Source organism: Leopardus geoffroyi, chromosome A1, assembly GCF_018350155.1.
Source record: "Leopardus geoffroyi isolate Oge1 chromosome A1, O.geoffroyi_Oge1_pat1.0, whole genome shotgun sequence".
NCBI lineage: Eukaryota > Metazoa > Chordata > Mammalia > Carnivora > Felidae > Leopardus > Leopardus geoffroyi.
In genome coordinates, this window is record NC_059326.1 from 122,729,210 (window position 1) to 122,753,123 (window position 23,914).

Consider the following 23,914-nt stretch of genomic DNA (forward strand, 5'->3'; position numbering starts at 1 on the left):
ACTGGCTATTTGCTCTGCTTAGGGTGCTTTTTGTGAAGATAATCTGATAGATAACTCTCTCCTTTCCTTGAAGGTTTTATTCAAATGTTGTCTTCTTAATGAGTCCTGTGTTAACCATCTTGTTTAAAATCGAAACTATCTATTTCAACTTATAACAGCCCAATTACCCTTTCCTCTGCTTTATCTTTTTATTCCACAGCACTTATCACCTTTTAAACTAATATATAATTCAGTTATTTATTGTGTAAATGTCTATCTCCCCTCCCCCACTATTATATGGATTTTTATTTTCTTTACTGCTGTAGAACAATGCCTGACATGTAATAGGCACTCAAATATTTATTGAATGAATGAATAAGTGAATCATCGTAAACCAGTCCTTTGCCATCAGTTCATGGAATTCACCCAGAGGAGGGTTTAGACTGGGAAAGTACTTGTGATTCAGTTAAGGTCAATGAGAAGAAAATCTTTGTTGAGTAATTTTGGAAGTTGCTCACTCTTCTGAGAGAGCTTCTAAAAAACATCTTTTCTCACCTTCTGGATGATATGGCATGAGGATATGAAATCTGGAGCTGCTGCAGCCATCCTGTACTGAGGCAAGCCTTCTTCCGAATAAAGCGTCAGTGTGTAAGGCAGAGGAGAGCGATGAAAGATGGGTCCTTGATGACACTGCTGTGTTGTGGAGTGAAATCAATTCTGAAGCCTTTGCTAACTCTGAATCTTCTAGTTATGACAGGCAATACATCTCCTTCGTTAGTTAAGTCAATGTGAATTGCATTTTGATTACCTACAATATACAATACTCTCTGAGACACCCTTTCAGCAAAATTTTGTTTCTACAGTACAAAGATACTTCTAGGGTTGTCTAGGATGATCTCTTCAAAAGTCTTACATTTGTTTTCTGAGTTCTCCATAATGTTCTATGTTGCCATAAACTGATTCAAACATATCCCATCCATCAGGTTTTCTTGGATTATGAATGTTTTTGAAAAGATTAGATCTTTTAGGTTTTTTTAATTTATTTAAAATTTATTTATTTATTTGTTTATTTATAATGTTAATTATTTTTGAGAGAGACAGAGACAGAGTGTGAGCAGGGGAGGGGCAGAGAGAGAGGGCAGACAGAATCCAAAGCAGGCTCTAGGCTCTGAGCTGTCAGCATAGAGCCTGACACAGGGCTCAGACTCATGAACTGCGAGATCGTGACCTGAGCCGAAGTCAGACACTTAACTGACTGAGGCACCCAGGTGTCCCTAGTTTTTTATTTACTGTTTACTATTTACTTACTCATCAAATAATATCTATTTCTATGTTCCTAACTGATGGTAGTCTTGGATACGTCCACTGCTGAGTTCTGATTATCTGAATCTATTTCTGCTCCAAGTATCAGTAAATGGTATGGCCCCTATTACTTTTCTTCCCCTCTACCCTTATGACTTTTCTGACCTTATTTCTTACAACTCTCCCACTCACTCACTCTGTTCTATGCCAGCTGACCTCCTTGCTGCTCTTCCAAAGCATCAGGCACTCTCTGCTATCTCAGGACAGTTGAACTGGACATTCACCGTAAAGCATTCTTTTTATAGTTGTATTCCTGGCTTCCTACCTCAACTTCTTTGCATTTGAAATCAAGCCTTTTCAAATATAGTTGTAATGGTTAATTTTCCAGGTCCATTTCACTGGGCTAAGGGATGCCTAGATGGCTGCTAATACATTATTTCTGGGTGTGTCTGTGAGCCTGTTTTTAGGCAAGATTTCAATCACTAGACCAAATAAATGTGAGTGAGCCAAATCCATCTGTTAAGGGTCTGGATAGAATAAAAGGTAGAGGAAGAGTAAATTCGATGCTTGACCTGGAACATCTATCTTTCCTTGCCCTTGGACATAGACATTCATGCCTCTCAGGCCTTTGGACTCAGATCAGGAGCCACACCACTGAGTTCCCTGGTTGTAAGGCCTTCAAGCTTGGATCGGAAGCACACCACCAGCTTTCCTGGACCTCCAGCTTGTAGGCAGCAGATTGTGAGATTGTTCACCTCCAGAATGGCGTGAAACAAACTCTCATAATAAATCTCTATCTATCTATCAGCTATCTCTTCTCGGTTCTGTTTCCCTGGTAAACCCTGACTAATATGATCACTTCCTTAGGGAGGCCTTCTCTGACCTTCCCATTTAAAATTATACCTTTCCCTCTTCACTCATTCCCTACCCCTATTCCTGTGTTTATTTTACTGCACAGTACTAAGAGCCTTTCTCATGTAATTTTAATGTATTTACTTATTCTATGTGTATCTCCCTCAGGACGTACAGATCATGCCTATTTTTTTTTTTTGTTACTATAGCCTTGGTGCCTTAAAAAGTGCCAGACACATTTGTAGGGATCCAATAAATGTTGCATTTATTAAGTGATGAATGAATGAATTTACACAGGAGAGTATAGCTAGACATAGCCACCTTTACAGTGACGTCATTCTGCCTGCCTTTTGTAGTGATGTTCTACAAAGTACATTATCACTGATAGTGATTCTCAGTAAATGCCTCACCATGTTGAATAGCTGTTGAATAGCTTCTTGCAAATAAAATATTACATCCCAAAAAGCAGAAAATGCATGCATTTTACACTGCACACTTTATATGAATCACAAGGAGGAACAGAGTCATACATAATCATTGATGTCCTTGGGTAGAATTAGAAGTTTACTGAGAACTAATGTGACTCTCTTACATGTTCTCAGTTCTCAGAAGTCACCTATTTCCCTTGAGACTAGAGCTATATTTCCTGGAGAAGCCAATCTCCCTATCCACATCTCCATTCTGGCATAGTTTTCAGTAGCCATGAAACACCTTCCTGGGCTAATTTTACCATGCAATACAGTATATGTCCCAAACTCAAACCTGAGTCAAGTCTGTGTATGTCTTTGAATTCTCCAAGTCAACAAACAAAATAACAGAAACATCATACCTCTTAATTAACTTAATATATGACTCAACAAAGAAAGAAACCATCATTTGGAAGAGGGTTCTAAATAGTTTCTTGCAGAGTTGGGTGATAGAACCTCTTCTTTTTATACTGTCTTTTTTCTTTTTTTCCATCTGAAAAAAAAACCTGATTCCGGGGAAAAGGCCTTGGAGACTTTCAGAATAAAGGGCACCCTGAACAGGAATGTAAGTACAGTCTGAGATCAGAAAAGAAACATCTGGACAATAAGCTGATGATAAGCACACATGGAATGTAGATAATAAGACGGATGGAAAACAGCCTTGTTGCTTCTCTCTGAATCACTCTTTCACTCCCATAGAGTGAACCACAGATGGATGTCTGGGAGTCCAATGTGTTTAACTTCTCTTACATGTTCTATCCAGTGCCCAGTCTCTGCTTCATCAAGTTTAATAGTCAAGGCCATGGTCAGGGTGATTATCATTTCTGCTCTATCCTGGGAGAATGGTACTAGCTCCTTTATAGACCTTCTCAAGAATGGAATCAGGATTCAGGGCATACAAGGTAAACATATCTTTCTATGACTCACATTGAGTGTGTCTCTCATAAATATTAGTAATATTTTTTTAATAGTAAGCTAAAAGACTTCTTCCTAGTGATAAGCAAAAAACAAAAAAAAAAAAACAAAAAAACAAAAAAAAAGAATGAATGGCTATAGAGGTACAGTGAAGTATCTTGCCAAGATAAATTGACACAAGGCACTTATTTGTCAGTGGTGTATTAAGGTTGTTTAGGTATAAATAGGAGGCAGATCTAAAAAGGTATGTGCTCAAAACAACAAAACAAGACAAAACAAACAAAAGAAAAACAACCCAGATTTGTTGAATCAATAAGTGAACAAATGATTTATATTCAAACTCCAATTTAGCAAATGTTTGATTTGTGTCCAGTTTTTAATCTCTTCTCCCCTCCCTCTACTTCCTTCAGCTACAAAATGGTAGTAAGTAGGATTGCATAAAATAATGTCCATAAAGTCCTTAGAACAGCACAAGCACAGGGGGTGCCTGGGTGGCTCAGTCAGTTGAGCAACTGACTTTAGCTCAGGTCGTGATCTCACAGTTTGGGAGTTCGAGCCTTACACCAGGCTCTGTGCTGACAGCTCAGAGCCTGGAGCCTGATTTGGATTCTGTGTCTCCCTCTCTTTCTGCCTCTCCCCCACTTGTACTCTCTCTCTCTCTCTCTCTCTCTCTCTCTCTCTCTCTTTCAAAAATAAATAAAATGTAAAAAAAAAAAAAAAAAGAACAGCACAAGCACAGAGTAACTGCTCAATAAATAGGATCTATTTCTACTATTCTACTTGACAGCTTCACAGTCCTGAATAAATTGCTGAAGGATGTGAAGGGAGAGACCACACAAAAGAAGAGTGTTGGAAGAACTACTGAGGATGCTGATGGTGGTTTCACAGTGGTCCAGTTCCACTGTTCCTTGCTGTTGCTTATTTGCACATCTGCCAAAGGATCCAGAAACTTTCCTGCTAGCTGAATATATGAGTAGTTCTACCCAGGACACAGAGTTACATAAATACTTATCTAGGTGGTCACATGCCTTTCATATTCTTCTGTGAGGACCCTTAGAACTATACAGAGATTACGTGAAGGCAAGCTTGCACCATAGCTTTGCTTTTATATACTTGATGTATCAAGGACCCACATAAGATTTTATTTATTGCAGCTTCCCTAAAAGTGTTGACAACATATTGACTTGGAATATGAAGCCTATAGTCTCAAGAGTGAGACACAAATGAAAGAAACAAACACACAATAAGGAATCGCAAGTGTAAATAGGGATGAAGATAGGGTTTTCTATTGCTGGGAATTCTGATTATTAAATTTATGGTGAATTATTTTGGGGGGCAAAAGGGCATCACCAAATGTAGAAATAGCTGGGTGACTGAACATGAATCTTTTCTACAGAAAGACTCACAGATGACTATATTTTTTGCAAAAATCCTAGTAAAATGAATTTCAACACTGCATCTAAAATAGCTAATTTTGGGGACACCTGGGTGACTCAGTCAGTTGAGCATCCGACTTCAGCTCAGATCATTATCTCATGGCTCATGACTTTGAGCCCTGCATCGGGCTCGCTGCTGTCAGAGCAGAGCCTGCTTCAGATCTTCTGTCTCCCTCTCTCTCTGCCCCTCCTCCACTTAAGCTCTCTGTCTCAAATAATAATAATAATAATAATAATAATAATAATAATAATAAAGAATAGCTGAGATTTAAAATAAATAAATAAATAAATAAATAAATAAATAAATAGGCTAATTTAGTTTTTAAAAAGAAAAAAAATTCCTGCTGTGCAGAGCAATGGAAATGCTAAGACAAATAGTTTAGTGGAAATAGAAGGTCTTTCTTCATTTTTCTAAGTTTGGAAGCAGTTTTGAACGGAATTATTAACTTGTGTGTAACTGACCAGAATGTGGTTTGCTTGCTGAGTTCTTTTAGTTCCTTGGTTTTAGGTGACTTCGTGGTAAGTCTCGAGTCTTTCCTATGGTTTTGTAACCAAACCAAACGAGTTCATCTACACAATGTGCAGCAAGCCAATAAAAACTAATATCCAACTTTTACAGTGAAGAAAGATAGGCTGTTTATTGGTGTGGCAGCACCCAGGAGAAAGGGGAGCTAAAGTTCAAAATCCCAAACTCCCTGAGGGCTTACAAGCAAGGGTTTTTTTTGTTTTGTTTTGTTTTGTTTTGTTTTGTTTTTCAACGTTTATTTATTTTTGGGACAGAGAGAGACAGAGCATGAACGGGGGAGGGGCAGAGCGAGAGGGAGACACAGAATCGGAAACAGGCTCCAGGCTCTGAGCCATCAGCCCAGAGCCTGACGCGGGACTCGAACTCACGGACCGAGAGATCGTGACCTGGCTGAAGTCGGACGCTTAACCGACTGTGCCACCCAGGCGCCCCAAGCAGGGGTTTTTTAAAAAGTGAAAACTCAGGGTAAAGGTCTCAGGGTCTTAGATCATAGTGGTTGATTAGGGACTAGGTCAGCCATAAGTCCTTTCTTGATCATCGTGTCCCTTGTGGCAACTCCCTGTCTAGTTTCAGAGTGATTGTAGTGACGTGATAGTTCTGCTGCAGGAGCCTGGAACGTAAAACATTCCTGGCAGACTGTATTATTAGGGTCACGTCCAGCACACAAAGGAAGTTCTACATCCTGTGACTACTACAAGCCGCAAATTATTATTATTGTCTCTTGCAAACAACACATTATGTTTGTTATCTCAAGCAGAAGAGCATCCCATAGACTTCTTAGGAGGCAACTTTACGTTATTTCCTGAGACAATTTTTGTAGGTTTCTCATCACGTGACTCTCGTCAGAGGCAGCTGGGAGCCCCATGTTGCAATTCTGGGGCTTACATCTCCAGCTTTGGTTTCATCGCTGAACAATAATGGAGACTGAAAGTTTGTGATCCTGGGAGCAGAGGACAAGTACCATCTTGGATCTAATCAGGACTAACACTGAATCCAACCTTCACCATCAAGGGTCTTCTTTTAAAAGAACTTCTTCCTGAAGTGTAACAGGGCACAAATCCTAAGTGTACAATTTGCAGAATTATGGCAAAGTAAGCAGACCTGTGCGACCACTTCCCAGGTAAAAAGCTAGAACATCACTATTCCTGCCTTCCCAAGATTCTGGCTACCCTGTCACATAGCACCATTATATATCATACATCTGGTATACCATATATTATACCGTATCATACCATATCACATAATATCTGGTATACCAGATATTATATATCTGTAATTCTATAAATTCATTGCATATAAACAAACCCTGTGGTATCTAATCCTTTGTGTCAGGCTTTTTTCCCTCAGCCTGAATTTGGTAAGATTTGCTTATATTTTTGTATGTGGCACGATTTCACTTGTTATTATTATTGCTGTGTGGTATTCCATGGTGTGAGTTTATCTTTTCTGTTGGTGGACATTGGACTTGTATCCAGTTTGAAGACATCAAGAATAATGGTGGGATAAATATCCTTCTAAAGACTTTTTCGTGAGCAAATACTTATATTTCTGTTGAGCATACATCTAGGAATGAAACTGCTGGGCCGTAGGTTTGTGTGTGTTCAATATTAATGGATAATGCTAAACAGTTTTCCAAAGTGGCTACACCCATTTTTGGTCCTACTGGCAGTATATAAGAATTCCAGTTTCAATTCGAGAATGATTAATCCTTTTAATTTTAGCCATGTTGCCAGGAAATAACCTCATTTTAATAATGTTTCCTTAGGCAGACGTTTGTGCCCTCTCAGCTAATTTTACATTCACTTATCATTGTTGCATATAAATGTCACCTCATCATAAATCATCTCATAAAACTACATGTTCTAAAAGCTTAGTCTTCACAGGTTCCTGACTTTGCCACATTATCTTCCACATGGAATAGTCATAATAATGATAAGTACATAAGATAAAATCTGTTGAAGGTTTATGACAGTCCAGATACTATATTCATTTATCTTAACATCATTTAATTAATTTAACCCTCATAACACCACCAGGAGATAGGTTCTGGTATTATCCTCTTTTTACAGGGTTCAGAAATGAGGCCCAGAGAAATACACTCACTTGTCCAAAGTCACACACAACTGGTATAAGTCATAAACAGTCCAACCTCAGAGCCAGTGTGTAAAAATAGTTTACGTCACTACGTATCCACACGTAGTAGAAAATCCAGCAACCCACCATTATCCCCAAGAATTCCAGGAGGCTTACATTTTTCTCCTATTCATTTTTTTCTCACGCTGCTGACTTTTGATATGCAATTATTGCCACTCTTATCTATCTGCCCTATTCTCTGGAAGGCTGGATGTGACCTGCAACATATTTTCCTCGATTTCCTTAAAATATCCCAATACAAGGAAATGCATGACATTCGTCGAAGACAGTTATGTCACATCACAACAAAGCAAATGATATAAAATTTAATGTAAGGCTTTCATGTTCTTAAAATCCTCCTGCCAGCCAGACTACTGAACAATTTGCCACTGGCCAGTTTCTTAGAGGGTCCTCTCACTGATACTGTTTTGTTTTTCCATTTCATTGTCTCTTTAATATTTCCTTTCATCTCTCCAAAGTAGAAATTCAACCCCAAAACGTGCATTTTAGAGCCTCTTGACCACTCATGGATTGCTCTAGAAAACTTTTAAAAAGCTTCTTGCTCTGTTATGCAGAACTCTTTAGGTCTTGGGGCACCCGGGTGGCTCAGTTGGTTAAGCATCCAACTTCAGCTCAGGTCATGATCTTATGGTTCACAAGTTCAAGACCCACATCGGGCTCTGTGCTGACAGCTCAGAACCTGGAGCCTGCTTCAGATTCTGTGTCTCCCTCGCTCCCTGCCCCTCCCCTGCTTACAGTCCGTCTTTCTCTCTCTCTCAAAAATAAACATTTAAAAACATTTTTCAAAAAGAACTCTGGAGTTCTTTTGTTCTTTTGATCTGATTTCTTGGGCCTTCAGTCGTTATCTTGGAGTCTCTGCTTTCTCAACCAAAATGGATGATCATGGAGGTTTGCACTGTAGCCTTTTCTAATAACCTGATAAAATTCTGAGCCATGGCCTCTTCATTCCAGTCTCTCTTCTGGCGAAAGAAAACTTGTATCTGTTAGGTGAAAATACTGCTGCAACAAACCAACGTCAAAATGCATAATGGCTCACTTACAAGAGTTTATTTCTTTCCCCTATCAAACCCATAATAGGTGTTCTGGAAAGGTGAGCGTCTCTCCTCCACAGGGCGATGCAGGTGCCTCCACTCCTTCCTTTCCATGGCTCTGCTTCCTTCAACACATAGCTTCTCAGATTTCTGTTCTTTTTCACATCAGCTTGGGAAGAATGAGCATATGGAGGACAAGAGCCAGGAGATTTGTATGAACTGCCTCTGAATGCTGGGCAATCTGAGACATGTATTGTGGCTGTGAGCCCAAGAGGAAGAGTTGATGGGTCTGGTGACAGGTGAGCACTCTCTGCCCCTGACAAGTGTGGAACTCTGTCCTCTCTTGTTATGAATTGTGCCACTTCTCCCACCCCTTCTACACCAAAGTGGATCTAACAAAAATAGTTTCTGTCATTTTGACATGTTTGTAAGCATGTCCAATTAAACACAAAATAGGGACTGTGCCTATGAAATGGGTTTTGAGTGGCTTCAGATGCAATGGGACCAGGAAAGGAGGAGAAGCAAGAGGCCAAGGTTCATATGAATCAGAGAAAGGAAAGGAGGGGAGAGAAATAGTTTACCTGCATCACCGGTCCCAGGGTATTTCTTTGCCTTGATCATGTCTTTTATTTATAAATCCTTCATGTTCAAAGCCTCAACAAAGAATCCATACTTGGCAATTGTTTCCTGTGGGAAATAAAATAGGAAGGATGTGACTTCACAGATGGGGGAAATGGGAATTTCAAAGAGGCAGCAGTCACCAGTAAGCAATTCTGGGCAAGAATGTGGACTTCCTTGTTCATTTCATATAATAGCTAAACACTGTATCTGTGTGTGTGTGTTGGGGGTGGGGGGGGGTGTGTTGCTTGATTCCCCACTTCCCACTTTCTTCTCCATTGCTTAACCCCACCTCCATGCTCTTTGCCAAGAAAGTAGGTCGCTCTAGTCCAGAATGACATTTTCCCATCATCTTCCAAAACTATTTTTATTTAGAACATGCTGGAAAACTAGCAAATTGTGTTCCAATTAAATTACTCTTTCTGTCTTTAACTGGTTGAAAACCTTTCCATCTTTTTCATTCCCATGTTTACTCTCAGGCAGTGAGTTCTCTGCTTTATGGATCTAACTACAGGGATTTATCTACAGACGTTCACTCTTCCTCAGATTATCAGAGGCAGGGTCAGTAAGTAGACACAAACAGGGTGTGACAGGTTTTTTACCTTTGCCCCTCATTTGATAGTTGCCCTATTTATAGAGGTAGGGAAAATAAAGGGATAGACTTATTTTTTTTTAATTTATTTTTTAATTTACATCCAAGTTAGCTAGCATGTAGTGCAATCATGATTTCAGGAGTACATTCCAGTGATTCATCCCCTATGTATAACACCCAGTGCTCACCCCAGCAAGTGCGAAGATTTATTTTTTAAATAAACTCTGTGCCCAACATGGAGCTCAAACTCATGACGCCCAGATCAAAAACTGCATGCTTTACCAATGGAGTCAGCCAAGCACCCCACAAAGGGACAGTTTGAAGATTTTTAATTACATATTGATAAGAACAAATATTGCTGATGATATCAATATAACACAGACAAATATTTCTTTAACCGTATATACTCCTAAGTGGAAGATATTTTGCCATGTTAAATAAAAAATGGGAAAATCTATGCGTAGTATCTTTGTGATGAAGAGACAACAACCATCTTGGAATTAGAGATTACTCTGCTGATAAGTATTTTTCATTTGTATTTGAAAAGTAATTAGCTGAGCAAGTTACTTAACATTTCTGTGTCTTACTTTTTTATTGGTAAAACAGAAATAATAATAGTAATGGTAATAATAATAATAATGATAATGATAATATCATTGACCTCTCTGATTATCTGGATGATTACATGAATTTCTGAATGTAAAATGCTTAGCACAGTAGGCTCGTACAAACTACCTGTTCTACAAGGGGAAAAGTGATATCCTCAGCTAATGGATTATCATCTTGTTCACATGAACGCTTCCTCCCAACACCCACATGCACACACATAACAGAAACACAGTCAAGGAATATTAGTGTGTGGTGTGTACTCTACCAAGCTTTTATAAACATGTACATGTTCATGTTCATATACTACCTATTTGTGTGCTTTATCTAGTAGAAATGAAAATGAGGTCTAATAACAATCCTGTTCTATAATTTGATTTTTTCCACTTTATGATTCTTGGTCTTTATTCTATTGTAAAGATCTATTTTAACATTTTGGCTTAGGATTCCATTGTATGAATGTGATGTTTACTTAACCAGTCTTCTACTGAAGGACATTTGGGTTCTTTTGAAATTTTCATTTTACCAGGGTGCCTGGGTAGCTCAGTCGGGTAAGTGTCTGACTCTTGATTTCGGCTCAGGTCATGATCTCGTATTTCTTGAGTTCAAGCCCTGTGTTGGGCTCTGCGCTGGCAGTGTGGAGTCTGCTTGGGATTCTCTCTCTCTCCCCGTCTCTCTGCCCCTTCCCCATCCTCTCTCCTTCTCTCTCAAAAAATGAATAAACTTAAAATAAATAAATGACTGCTTTCTTATGCCACTAAACATTTTTTGTTTCATTTTACCAGTCAAAATAGTGAAAGTCCCACTTAGGATTATATCCACCTTTGAAATAGTCAAGGAAATATAATTAGGCAGGACTTCTACATTCCAAACTTTGTAAAGATCATGTGTTGTCATTGCAAAAGGCTCTGCTACAACCTGACTTGTTCAAGGTCCCATACTTAGTAAGTACTGAAATGAGACTCAAACCCAAGTCCCTTGCCTTTCAATACAATAGGTATCTTTGACAGAGGTGGAGTATTGGTAAAGGTACTGGGCTTGGAAGATTTTGATTTTGATCTTAGAAACTAGGGGTCAGAGATACTAAGTGAATCACCCAGAACCTCACACCTGGTAAGTGATAGATGATAATAATCCTCTCCCTCACTAAACCCTAGTCATACTCCTCTGAGTTTTCACTGGGACTGGACCTCAACCTAAGTCTATAAAGACTTGAACAAAACACTAACATAGTTTCAACAGCTTCAAGACTGCTTCCCTAGGATGACCCCAGCCCCCTTAAAGTGCCTGTCTGAGAAAACTCAAGGTTGCCAAAAGAATTTAATGTGTTCCAGTCAGCACCTGAAGACCGTACCCCTGTCCCCCAGCCTCTGTGGCAGAGGAGGAGCCTAACTTCCCTAAGCGCTGCTTACCAAAGCAGATGGATTTCACATGGACCAACTCTCCCTTCCTTGTTTTTGTGATTTTTCACTTCCCTGACTCTGCTGAGCCACTGCTCACCCCCCTCCCTGTTCTCTCATTCTCCTTTTAAAACACCCAGTCACTTCTGTACAAATCAAAATTGAGTTCAGGTCATGCTGGACATTCCTACTGCAATAGGCTATCATAATTAAAAGCTGTCCACACCCCTTCCACCAGTGTCTAGCTTTGTTTCTCTTTGACACGGAACAAAGCTCCTCTAGAACCCAGGTTGCCCTTTCTAATCTTGAGCTTTTCAACGAATCCTTGGATTTTTTTCTTTTGAGGTACCAAAACCAATCTGAAACACTGCTGTGATACTGAGTCCAGTGGCTCAGTCTGCTGGGAAATTCTGCTCCATTTTCTCTTTTTCTTTTCTGGAAAGTGAAAGTTTAGCTCTGTGACTGATAGTTTCTATTCCTTTTGGCAGCAAAAAGATGAGAGATTATGAGCAGCTTTTTTTTTTTTTTTTTAGTTTCTTTATTCTGAGAGAGAGAGAAAGCATGAGTGGGAGAGGAGGAGAGTGAGAGGGAGAAAGAGAGAGAATCCCAAGCTGGCTCTGCACTGTTAGCACAGAGACGGATGTGGGGCTCACACTCATGAACCGTGAGATCATGACCTGAGCTGAAGTCAGATGCTTAACCGACTGAGCCACCCAGGCTCTCCCCCTCCCTGCTTTTTAAAAATGAGCAGCTTTTAGTGGCCTTGCTGTGACACCTATCTAAATCTATCTGCCTTGGTCTGCCGGGTTTCCTGGACTTTCCACAATCATTTAATCTTTGGAACGTTTCAATCAGCAGCTGTTTATCAAATGTATTTATTCATAGGTACTCATTAGACCTTTTTAAAAAACAGATATGTATCATATTAGGGGGTTTTTTTAGATAGAAAGTTGAGAAATATGAAGCAGAGGATAATTTTGATGCAGAAGAAAGGAATTTGAATTTTGGGATACAAGAAGGAATGGCATGCAGAGTCAATATTACTGATTAGTCGCCCAAGTAAAAGGATTGTCAAAATGGCAAAGGAAGTTTCTTTTTTGCTTTTGTTTTTCTTTTTTAAATATAACCACCTACTGAGGTATAATTCATATATCATATAAACCACCAATTTAGAGCATACACTTCTAAGGTTTTTAGTATTTCTCAGAGTAGTACAACTGTCACCACAAAAAATGTTAGAACATTTTCATCAACCCCAGAAAGACATGTTTCACCCATTAGCATTTACTCCCCATTTTCCCCAATGCCCTCCAGTCTCAGGAAACCGCTAACCCACTCTCTGTTATTATAGATTTGCAGCAAAGGAGGGTTTGTTTTGTTTCTACCACTTAACCATTTTTAACTGCAGAGTTTAGTACCATTAACACATTCACTAATCTGGTCTTACAACCGTCATGACCATTCATCCTCAGAACTTTCTTTATCTTCCAAAACTGACTCTCTGTACTCATTGAACAATAGTTCCCCATTCCCCTGCCCCCCTCTCATCCTTGCAACGACCATCCGACTTTTTCTCTGTGAATTTGACTATTTTAGGTACATGATGTAAGTGGAATCATACAATGTTTGTTCTCTTGTGACTGGCTTATTTCACTTAGCATGCTGTCTTCAAGGTTCATTCATGTTATGGCATGTATCAGACTTTTTCTCCTTTTTAAGGTTGGATACTATTCCCTTGTGAGTAGAGACCACGTTTTGTTTATCCATTCATCTGTCAAGAGATATTTGAGTTGCTTCCATCTTTTGGCTACTGTGAATAGTGCTGCTATGAATATGGGTATTCAAATATCTGTTTGAGATCCTGCTTTTAATTCTTTGGTGTAGATACCCAGAAATGGAATTGCTGGAGTATATGATAATTCTATGTTTAGTTTTCTGAGGAACTGCCATACTGTTTTTCAGGGAGGCTGTACCATTTTACATTCCCACTAGCAATGCAAAAGGGTTCCAATTTCTCTACATATCTGCTAAGAGTTATTACTTTTTTTTTCATAATAGCCATCCTAACAGGTATGAAAGAATATCGCTTTATGGTTTTGATCTGCATTTCCCTAATGATTAATGATGTTTTCATGGTCTTCTTCGTCATCTCTATATCTTCTTTGGAGAAATGTCTATTTAAGTCCCTTACCCATATTCATTTTTTGTTCGTTTGTTTGTATGTTTTTTCCTTCACCCATTTTGAATTGTGTTGTTTGGTTTTTGTTGTTGAGTTGTAGGAATTCTTTATATTCTGGATATTAACACCTTATCTGACATATGATTTGCAAATATTTTCTCCCATTCCATAGATTGCCTTTTTACTCTGTTGATAGAGTCCTTTAACACACAGAAGTTTTAAATTTTGAAATTAAAAAAAGAGTTGTAGGTCACCTGGTGGCTCAGTCAGTTAAGCATCCAAGTCTTGATCTCAGCTCAGGTCTTGATCTCAGGGTCATGCGTTCAAGCACAGCGGTGGGCTCCCTGCCAAGTGCTATATGATCCAGTAATTCTGCTACTGGTATTCATCCAAAGAATATGAAAACACTAACTGAAAAATACATATGCACCCCTGTGTTTATTGCAGCATTATTTACAATAGTTACGGGAGCACCCAGTGACCATCAATAGATGAGTGGATAAAGATGTGGTATATATATATTCAATGGAATATTACTCAGCCTTAAAAAAGAATGGGATCTTGATATTTGCAACAACATGGATGGAACTAGAGAGTATAACGCTAAGCAAAATAAGTCAGAGAAAGACAAATAACATATGATTTCACTCATGTGTGGAATTCAAGAAAACAAATGAACAAAGATAAAAAGAGACAAAAAAAATAGACTCTTAGCTATAGAGAACAAACTGTTACCAGAGGGGAGGTGGGTGGGGGGTGGGTGAAAACAAGCGAAGGAGATTAAGCTTATATTGATCATGATGAGCACTGGGTAATGTATAGAATTCTCAAATCACCATATTGTACACCTGAAACTAATATAACACAGCATGTTAACTATACTGTAATTAAAACAATAAAAAAGTAAGTTTTAAATTTTAATATAGTCCAATTTATTTATTTTTCTTTCATTGCTTGTGCTTTTAGTGTCACATCCAAGAAATCATTGCCAGAAACAGTGTCATGAAGAGTTTTGCCTGTGTTTTAAGAGTTTTATGGTTGTAGCTCTTATGTTTAGGTCTTCGATCCATTTTGAATTGATTTTTGTATATGGCATAAGGTAATGATCCAACTTCATTTTTTTGCATGTGGATATCCAGGTTTAGTGACACCATTTGTTGAAAGCAAACTAAGTTCTTAAAAGAAAAGGTTTTATTTTGGGTTCCTCCGAAGCAGCGCCTGTGACAAGAACGTACCAACAGCTTATTTAGAAGGTGATTTCAGGGGCACCTGGGTGGCTCAGTCAGTTAAGTGGCCGACTTTGGCTCAGGTCATGATCTCGCGGTCCATGAGTTTGAGCCTGGCATCAGAGCCTGCTTTGGATTCTGTTGTCTCTCTCTCTGTCTCTCTGCCCCTCCCCAGCTGTCACTCTGTCTCTTTCTCTCTCTCTCAAAAATAAATAAATGTTAGGGGCGCCTGGGTGGCGCAGTCGGTTAAGCGTCCGACTTCAGCCAGGTCACGATCTCGCGGTCCGTGAGTTCGAGCCCCGCGTCGGGCTCTGGGCTGATGGCTCAGAGCCTGGAGCCTGTTTCCGATTCTGTGTCTCCCTCTCTCTCTGCCCCTCCCCCGTTCATGCTCTGTCTCTCTCTGTCTCAAAAATAAATAAACGTTAAAAAAAAATTAAAAAAAAAAAAAAAATAAATAAATGTTAAAAAAAAGTTTTTTAGAAGGTGATTTCAGGAAGTAGGAGTGAGGAAAAAGGGGCAATTGACATAGAAAAAGATAAAAATCTAGTAAAAACGTGTATTATAGAGGCTACTGCCATTATTGATAGAAGCTCAGTTCTGTCAGGACATCTGAAAACTTTCTGGAATGTTTCCCAAAATGACCCCTCTGAAAAAAAGGAAAATGAGGCACCTACTCCTAATTTCTGTCTCTACTGTCTGAGGATTACCTCTAGCTGGAAGGGAGAGGGTCCCTGGCAGCTCCAAAGGGTGCTTGTGTGTGTGGCGTTGCTTGCCTGCCGGACTTTGAAGAAAATTTTACGTGTGGTACCCACCGGGAGACATTGGCTATAATGCTTCAGCTTGCAAAGACCTATGCTCATGTGCTTAACAGCTCACACGTCAGATGTGGGGCGAAGAATGGGATGCAAGCCACCGAAAGTGTCTGCTAAAATTAGTAACCAAGAAATAAATAATGTCTGCCTCAACATCTACCAGAGGGCCAGCCGTAGGTCCAGGCCTATGTCTGAGGTTCACTGCAGCCGTAGGAAGCAAAACACTTAATTCTTTCATCAAGCACCTCTGATACAGAAGGATATGTTTGAGAAGTTATGAAAATGAACCAGCTGATCCTTAAGAACCTAGAGTTTAATAGATATAGCAGCTATGCAAATCACACATATAAATGAAAAGAAATGATCAGTGCTGTGTAGGAGATGTGTGGGAGGGGGAGGAAGTTTCTAGTAATGGGTAATAAAGGCCTCATGAATAAAGGGTGCATATGAACAGTTCCTGAAAAATGATGTTTATTCATTCTATATGTGTGTGTATTAATAAATTTATTTTACTTTTCTAAGTTTATTCATTTATTTTGAAAGAGAGCACAAGTTGGGGAGGGACAGAAAGACAGGCAGAGAGAGAATCCCAAGCAGGCTCGGCATTGTCAGCGCAGAACCTGATGTAGGGCTCAAATTTACGAACTGTGAGGTCATAGCTTGAGCTGAAGTTGGATGTTTAACCAACTGAGCCGCCCAGGCATCCCCCAAAATATATTTATTGACAGCCTTTTATTTGACACTTTACTAGGTGCTAGGGAGTCTGTGGCAAGCAAACAGAAATAGTCCCTCCTCAACTCACACTCTAATGGAGAGACACGGACAGTGAGTTATCAATTAGATAAGCAAGATACCATCGGAGTCTGTTAAATGCAGTCAAGAAAACAAACCAGGACAATTGGGATAGGGTGCTGAGATAGCATGGGGTAACTGCAGACAGGGGTGGTCAAGAAATTCTCTAAGAAGAAAACATTAAAGCTGAGACCTAAATGATGAAGGCATCAGCTCCAAAACAATCAGAGGAAACTTCCAGAGTAAGGGAAAACGCAAAGGCCAGAAGCAGGAAGAGTTTAGCGTGTTTACGGAATGGAAATAAGGTCAGGGATTCAGGAGAGTAAGGGCCAAGGCATAGAATGGTATAAAATGAAGTCAGATGGATGAGCACAGGCCAGGTCACGCAGGACCCAGCAGGCAGCGCGAAGCCTTTGGACAAAATCCATATGCTTGAAAAATCACAGGAGAGTTTCAAGCCAGGGAATGAACTAATGTGATTTATATTTTTAAAAGATCATTCTGATTGCCGTGTCATAAACAGAGCGTGTTGGACAGGAGTAGAAGCACCACACCCAGTCCAGAGACTCTTGTTGGGACACCCAGGATGGACTTGGGTATAGCTTAGTCCTGGCTGGTGGCAGTAGAAACAGAGAGAAGGGAAAGTCTGGGATTCAGTTTTGGGGGTGGACTTGAACGCTATCTTGGTTGTGCTCAGATGATCGCTGGGAACATGGACAGAAATACCAAGGTCATGGGGCGCCTGGGTGGCTCAGTCAGTTAAGCGTCCGACTTCGGATCAGGTCATGATCTCACAGTGTGTGAGTTTGAGCCCCGCAATGGGTTCTGTGCTGACAGCTCAGAGCCTGGAGCCTGTTTCCGATTCTGTGTCTCCCTCTCTCTCTGCCCCTCCCCTGCTCATGCTCTGTCTCTCTCTGTCTCAAAAATACATAAAAACATTAAAAAAAAATTTTTTTTAAAGAAATACCAAGGTCAGGCAAGAAAAAGTCTGATAAAGAAATTGGACCTCTAACTCCATGAACAACTTAAGGGGCCTGTTGATAAATAATGGTGGAGATGTGGCATTGAAAAAGATCAAGAACTTTGAACACCAGGCAAAAGAATCAGACATCATTCTGTAGGCAACGGGAAGTAACTGAAGGTTTTTTTTTTTTTTTTAAAGAAAAGGGTGACAAGAACCAAGCTGTGTTCCTAGGCCTTGTTGTTATTGGGTCAAATAGTGCACAGAGATAACAACAATCACAACAACAACTGTGTGTGTGTCTTCGAGTAGGGAACATAAGAGCCATTTGGACAGTATAAAGTCAGCAAACTTCTTTAGAGGTTAATTTACTTCTCTGTTTATGGATGTTGCTATGGTGACACAAAACGCTAGCCAGAAGGACAGAACAGTGGACTGTCTCTGCAGTTAATAATCTGATTTTATGTAAGATATTGAGAAAGTATGCAGTAACTCAGGCCCTTTGCTGCGAGCATTAAGAGAAACCAGATGAAACTGTGCTCACCTCCTTCCAGGAGGTGCCCCTCCTTGGGTACAGGGTTTCAGGCCCAGCTGTCCTGGCACTACTCTGCCTGACATTTGGAGGAACCCATCCTGCATTCTGCCCCGTCTCTCCCCATTCCTCTCCCAAACCAGAAATTTGCAAGCAGCCCACAAAGTGAAATAAAACCCCAAGGAAATGGAAAAGGAATTCTGCCTATAAAAGGGGGTTTGCAGAGGGAAGCCAGTTTCATTGGTGGATGCAAACTGCTCCCTCCTGGAGGATTCCTTGATATGGACCTGAGCTCGGGTTCTTGGAGAAGCTGTAGATTATTATTTAGATTTGGATTTTTCCACTTTCTTTCAGGAAGTCAGTGTTTAGAAGCTGGTAGTCAAGGTATTTTTTCCCCCTAAGTAGAAACACATTCTTTCTGTTGTTGTTTAGAATAAAATCAGGAATTTTTCCCTTTTCCTCAGTTTCATAGTCAAGTTATGTTCTTGAACTGGATTTTTGGTGTGAGCAATAAGAAACAAGCCAAACAAAAACCTAAAGGAGATCCCTCGTGATTCTGAATTCTAAACCTTGAGTATTCTAGAGTTTTGAAAATGTTTTTATTCATTGCACAAATTTTGAGCACCTTTTATATGCCCCACACTGTAGCATAGTGAGAAGATGGCCTTTTTCCTAAGTGTCACCATAGCAGTGCTGATAATGACAGTAGCTTTTCATCTTTGCCCTGTGAATGCCATCAGCCAGACAGTGCTCAGTCTGTTCCATGTAGAGCTTCCCTTAAACTTCCTAGCAGTTGTACAGAGTCAGTATTAGTATTATCCTAATTTCATAAGGGAAGAAGCTGGGGCTTCATTGTTTGACATGGAAATGCACTGAGTATTTTCGTGTTTCGTGTGGTGTGATTTGAGGAATTAAAAGAAGGACGACGGGCACTCTGAAAGAGCAGAAGCTAGACACTGTGTTCCTTAGAGTTAAGGGGGAGATCAAAATTATTAGTCCTTAATATCTTCGACCAAATATCTAAAATACTTCCCAGCTGGGATGTTGTGATTTATAAGAAAAATATACATTTGTTCTTCCTCCACGGTTCCTGGCTCACAGCTCCCCACACCCTTGGAATTTCCTAAATGCTGAGAGCAATGCATCTTTTGTTATGTTAATGAGACAACTCTTGGAAAGAGCCTAAGGGTGGGGGCTGGTTGCTGGTGGAGCCACGCTTGTGATTTGGGGTTGGAACTTGTAGTCCTATTCTCTGACCTCCAGGAATGAGAGAGGATCTGGAGATTGAGCTCAATTGCCAATGGCCAGGGATATAATCAATCATACCTGTGTAATGAAACCTCCATAAAAACCCAGAACAGGGTTTGGAGGACAGGGTGTGGAGTTTCTGGGTTAGTGACCACGTGGAAATACACAGAGCAAGCCACATTCAAGAGAGCACGGAAGCTCCATGCTCTTTCCCCATCCATCCCCTATACATCTCCTCCAACTGGCTGTTTCTGCATTAATATCCTTTCATAATAAACCAGTGATCTAGTGGGTAAGTGGGACTTTTGAATTCTGTGAGCTGCTATAGCAAATTAACCAAACCCAGGAAGAGAGCTGTGGGACCTTGAACCTATAGCCAGTCGGTCAGAAGCATAGGTGTCAGCCTGGGGCTTGCAACTGGCATCTCAAGCATGTGTGTGAGGGTGCTTTTGTAGGACTGAGCTCTCCACCTGTAGGATGAGAAGCTATCTCTAGATAGATGGTGCCAGAATTGAGGTGAATTGTTAGTATAGCAGGATTCTCGCACAGAGAAAAGGGACATCGAGGCTTTCTCTGTCTAGGAAGCAACTTTATTTGTCGTGCCAGCGCGGGCTCAGTGGGTTCCGACCCAAAAAACTGAGCCCTGAGCGCAGCGGGGTGTAGCCTTTTAGGCAATTTCTACTTCTTTGTCTCCCATATATGGTGACACATAATCTGATTGGACACAGTCCAAGTTACAGAGTCAGGTCAAAACTGTGCATATGTGTATAGGAACCGATAGGGCCATGTTGCCTTCCTTTGTTCTGAGGAGGCCTCCACCACACTCCTTAGGGAGGAGCTCCACCTCTACCACAGAGGACACCCAGCCTGTGTCTAGAGCTTTGTGTGGTGGTGTAGGGAAAAAACCCCTCCCCATATTGGAATTGGTACCAGAACCCCTATACCGGCATGGCAGGTAGCTGAGAACAATTCCGGTTGAGAATGAAACAGGTATAAAGGTCAAAGGCAGGCCAGCCCAAGATGGGCCACTTTGGGATATTATTTTTATTTTTACTTATTTTTTTGGGGGGGGAAACTATTTTAAATAAAGGTTACTTACAACACAGACTGTGCAAGAAAAACACTCCGACCCTCCTCTGTCCTGCTGAAAGCAGAAAACAAATCTCCCATGTGAAACATCCTCAACCAGTCTTGGGAGGTAAAGAGCCAATCTTATCCCCCAAAATGGGAAATTTAGAGCAGAGAAGGCTATATAAACCACCTTTGTTACTTGTACTAATTTACTACCCCAGCCCAATTTCTGTTTAGAATTCCTTACTAACTGAAGCTCCCAAAATTAAGGGTTTTTTTTTTTTTTTTTTTTTTTTTTGCCATGTTAATTCCTCACAAATGTATTGTCTCTTTGTCTAAAAAGTGTAAAAACTGCCTGCCTCATCATTTCTTTGGCTCTCATGCCATTATTGGGCATCTGATGACACATAATAAAACTTTGGTTTTTTTCTCCTGTTAATGTATCTAATGTAAATTTAATCCATAATTCATCTGGAAGACCTTGAAAGGTAGAGGAAGAATGTTTCCTCCCCTTCACATGTCTCCCTCAGTGTTCCACCCTGAACACTCCATTCTCATACTTTGCTTTATTAAAAAATGCTATCTCAACAATTACCAGATTTCCGCCTCATCCCCGGCCCCCCAGCTCAGTTTTCTCTCATCAATTCCCTACTCTTTCTGTGATTGCATTCTCTCAGGTTCATTATGATATTGTCAAGGTCCTTGCTAATATTGATTTATTTTATTCAATACGCATAAAGTGTTCTTTTCCCGTAACAGAGGATTTCAAGAATTGTTCCCAGTACGGTGCAAAGTGAGTTAAGTTCAAATCTCATAGCCTTGATAATTTGTATTTAATAGAATAAGAGCTCCCCTCCTCCTAGTCTGTGATGACCTCATAAAATCACAATATCTATAGCATATGCTAGAAAAAATTGACTCAAAATGATAAACCAAAACAATAAAAAGAGTGAATTCAGGCAGTAAAAAGGAGGAAAAACCCTCAGTTTGACACACATAAAAAAAAAAAAAAAAAAGAGGGGTGCCTGGGTGGCTTAGTTGATTAACGTCCAATATCAGCTCAGGTCATGATCTCGCGGTCTGAGGGTTTGAGCCCTGCATCGGGCTCTGTGCTGACAGCTCAGAGCCTGGAGCCGGTTTCACATTCTGTGTCTCCCTCTCTCTCTGCCCCTCACCCATTCATGCTCTATCTCTGTCTCGCAAAAATGAATAAATGTTAAAAAAAATTCTTTTTAAAGAAAAAGAGTGAATTCACTGAAAATGAGCCATGATGAGTTCTTACCAAAATTCCTTCAAAAAGTGATAGGACAAATACCAGGTGCTCCAGGTTAATCTTCCAATAGTAAAGAAGAACGTTGCAAATCACAATAGTAAGAACTACTCGGCTGTCCTCCCTTACAATCAAGCATGAGGGGCCTTAAAATGAACATCTGCAAAAATATATGCATGGCAAGAAGTAGAATGCTCATTTGCAAACAAGAGTGCAAAGTAATATACTGATCGTTTTAAGGCGTTCATTTTATAGTTCTTTCCTGCCTAGGTGTAAGACCTTGGAGAGTGTCTGAAAATTTTTCATCATGCCAGATAAAAGGTAGACTTGGTGGTGAAGTCCTGAGTGGTGTTCACTGACTTATTCAAGAGCAAGGCGTAGCAAGGTTGTCTTCAGGAATATTAACAAGGCTCAACCTAAATCCCTTTTCTTTGGGAAGGATTTCCCCAACACTTTAGACTGGACCACATCTTTTGATATATCCACACTCTGACCTTATGACTTTCAGCCATAGCATTTGTCACAAATGTAATTTCAACACATATGTGGGTAATAATTCGTGTAATGAGTGCCTTCCTCATTAGAACACAGTTCCATTAGATGGTATTTGTCCTATCACCTTTTAAAGGAATCCAAATGTTTATGTCAAAGCTGAATATATATGAGGAATTCAATTCATTTTGTTGAATGGATCCAAGGAAAAAATTTACTCAAAATGATAAACCAAAACAATAAAAAGAGAGAATTCAGGCAGCAAACAGGAGGAAAAAACCCTCAGTTTGACACGCATTTTAAAAAGAAAGGAGAGAGAGAGAGAATTCATTGAAAATGAACCAAGATGAGTTCTTACCAAAATTTTGATATTAAAAGAATGGTCCTCCATGAAAGTGCCTGTACTTTGAATTATATTGAGAAAGTTTTCAATATGTGATGATATACAAGCTCCTGTGTATTCAGTCATGCCTTTATAAGGTTTTGTAATTTGTTGTGATTCAATCTACATATACTTGGAAAATAACAGAGTTTTTGTATGCGGTACGTGATTCATTCCATCTGCAGACAACACTACATTCAACTGCACACATTTGGTGTTTTCTTCCACAGTTCCGTGAATACCAGGGGCTTGTCACCCACAATCTGGGAGCTACTAGGCTGCTGAATCATATCCCCAAATTGCTCCCTATCCTAAAATTCTGAGGTTTGTATGCTCAATGTTTGGGAATAAGGTAAATAAACAAAACTGATTCTTAATAATTAGCACAAAAGCCTCCCCAAATCTCATTGTTTTTCAGGCTTCGGCAGTGCACAGTAAAGATGGCATCATGTACACTTCTGAGGTTTATTTGAGGTAACATAGGTATCTATTCAGAAGCGAGTATGAGTGAGAGAGTAAATACCCTCACCTCCACCTGTGTCTCCTCTTGCTGTCTAGTTTCTTGTTGCTTCCCACCTGCCGAACCCAACAGAATCCAGTGGGCAAGGGGGTCTGGACAATACATTTCAAAGGCACGAGCATTTTGGGGTTTCTTGTCCAAGATGGTGATATAGGAAGACCCTGAACTCACCTGCTCCACAGAACACACCAAATTATACCTATTTATAGAACACTTCCTCCTGAAGAAGAACTGAGGGCCAACTGAACAGATTGCGAACAACCAAAGATAGAAAGAACAGCAAAAGAGAACAGCAAGAGAGAGGGAAACAGACATAAGCATCGCAAGGCACAGTCTAGCTCGGAGAAGGACCTAGATTTGATCTAGGGGGTCAAATGTTGGGTAACTAGCTGTGGGAAAAAAAGAAATTCATTGTGGTCCTTGTCCTGGTTTCCTAGCACAAAGCTCCTTAAACCCTTGTAATTTCCAAAGTGAATCTTCCGTTATTGGTTACAAGGCCTTTCAATCACACCTAAGTTTATGCCAATGGAGTGACTTAGGGTGAGGTCCTC

At 40.1% G+C, this 23,914-nt stretch overlaps 1 long non-coding RNA gene across 1 annotated transcript in view; it reads right to left on the reverse strand.

Moving 5' to 3' along the window:
- Window positions 1-23,914, reverse strand: part of LOC123605707 — a 41,796-nt gene that overhangs the window by 16,902 nt on the left and 980 nt on the right. The window contains exon 2 of the long non-coding RNA XR_006715860.1: window positions 9,244-9,349. This is a non-coding gene — a long non-coding RNA (uncharacterized LOC123605707). The remainder of the gene's footprint in view (window positions 1-9,243; window positions 9,350-23,914) is intronic.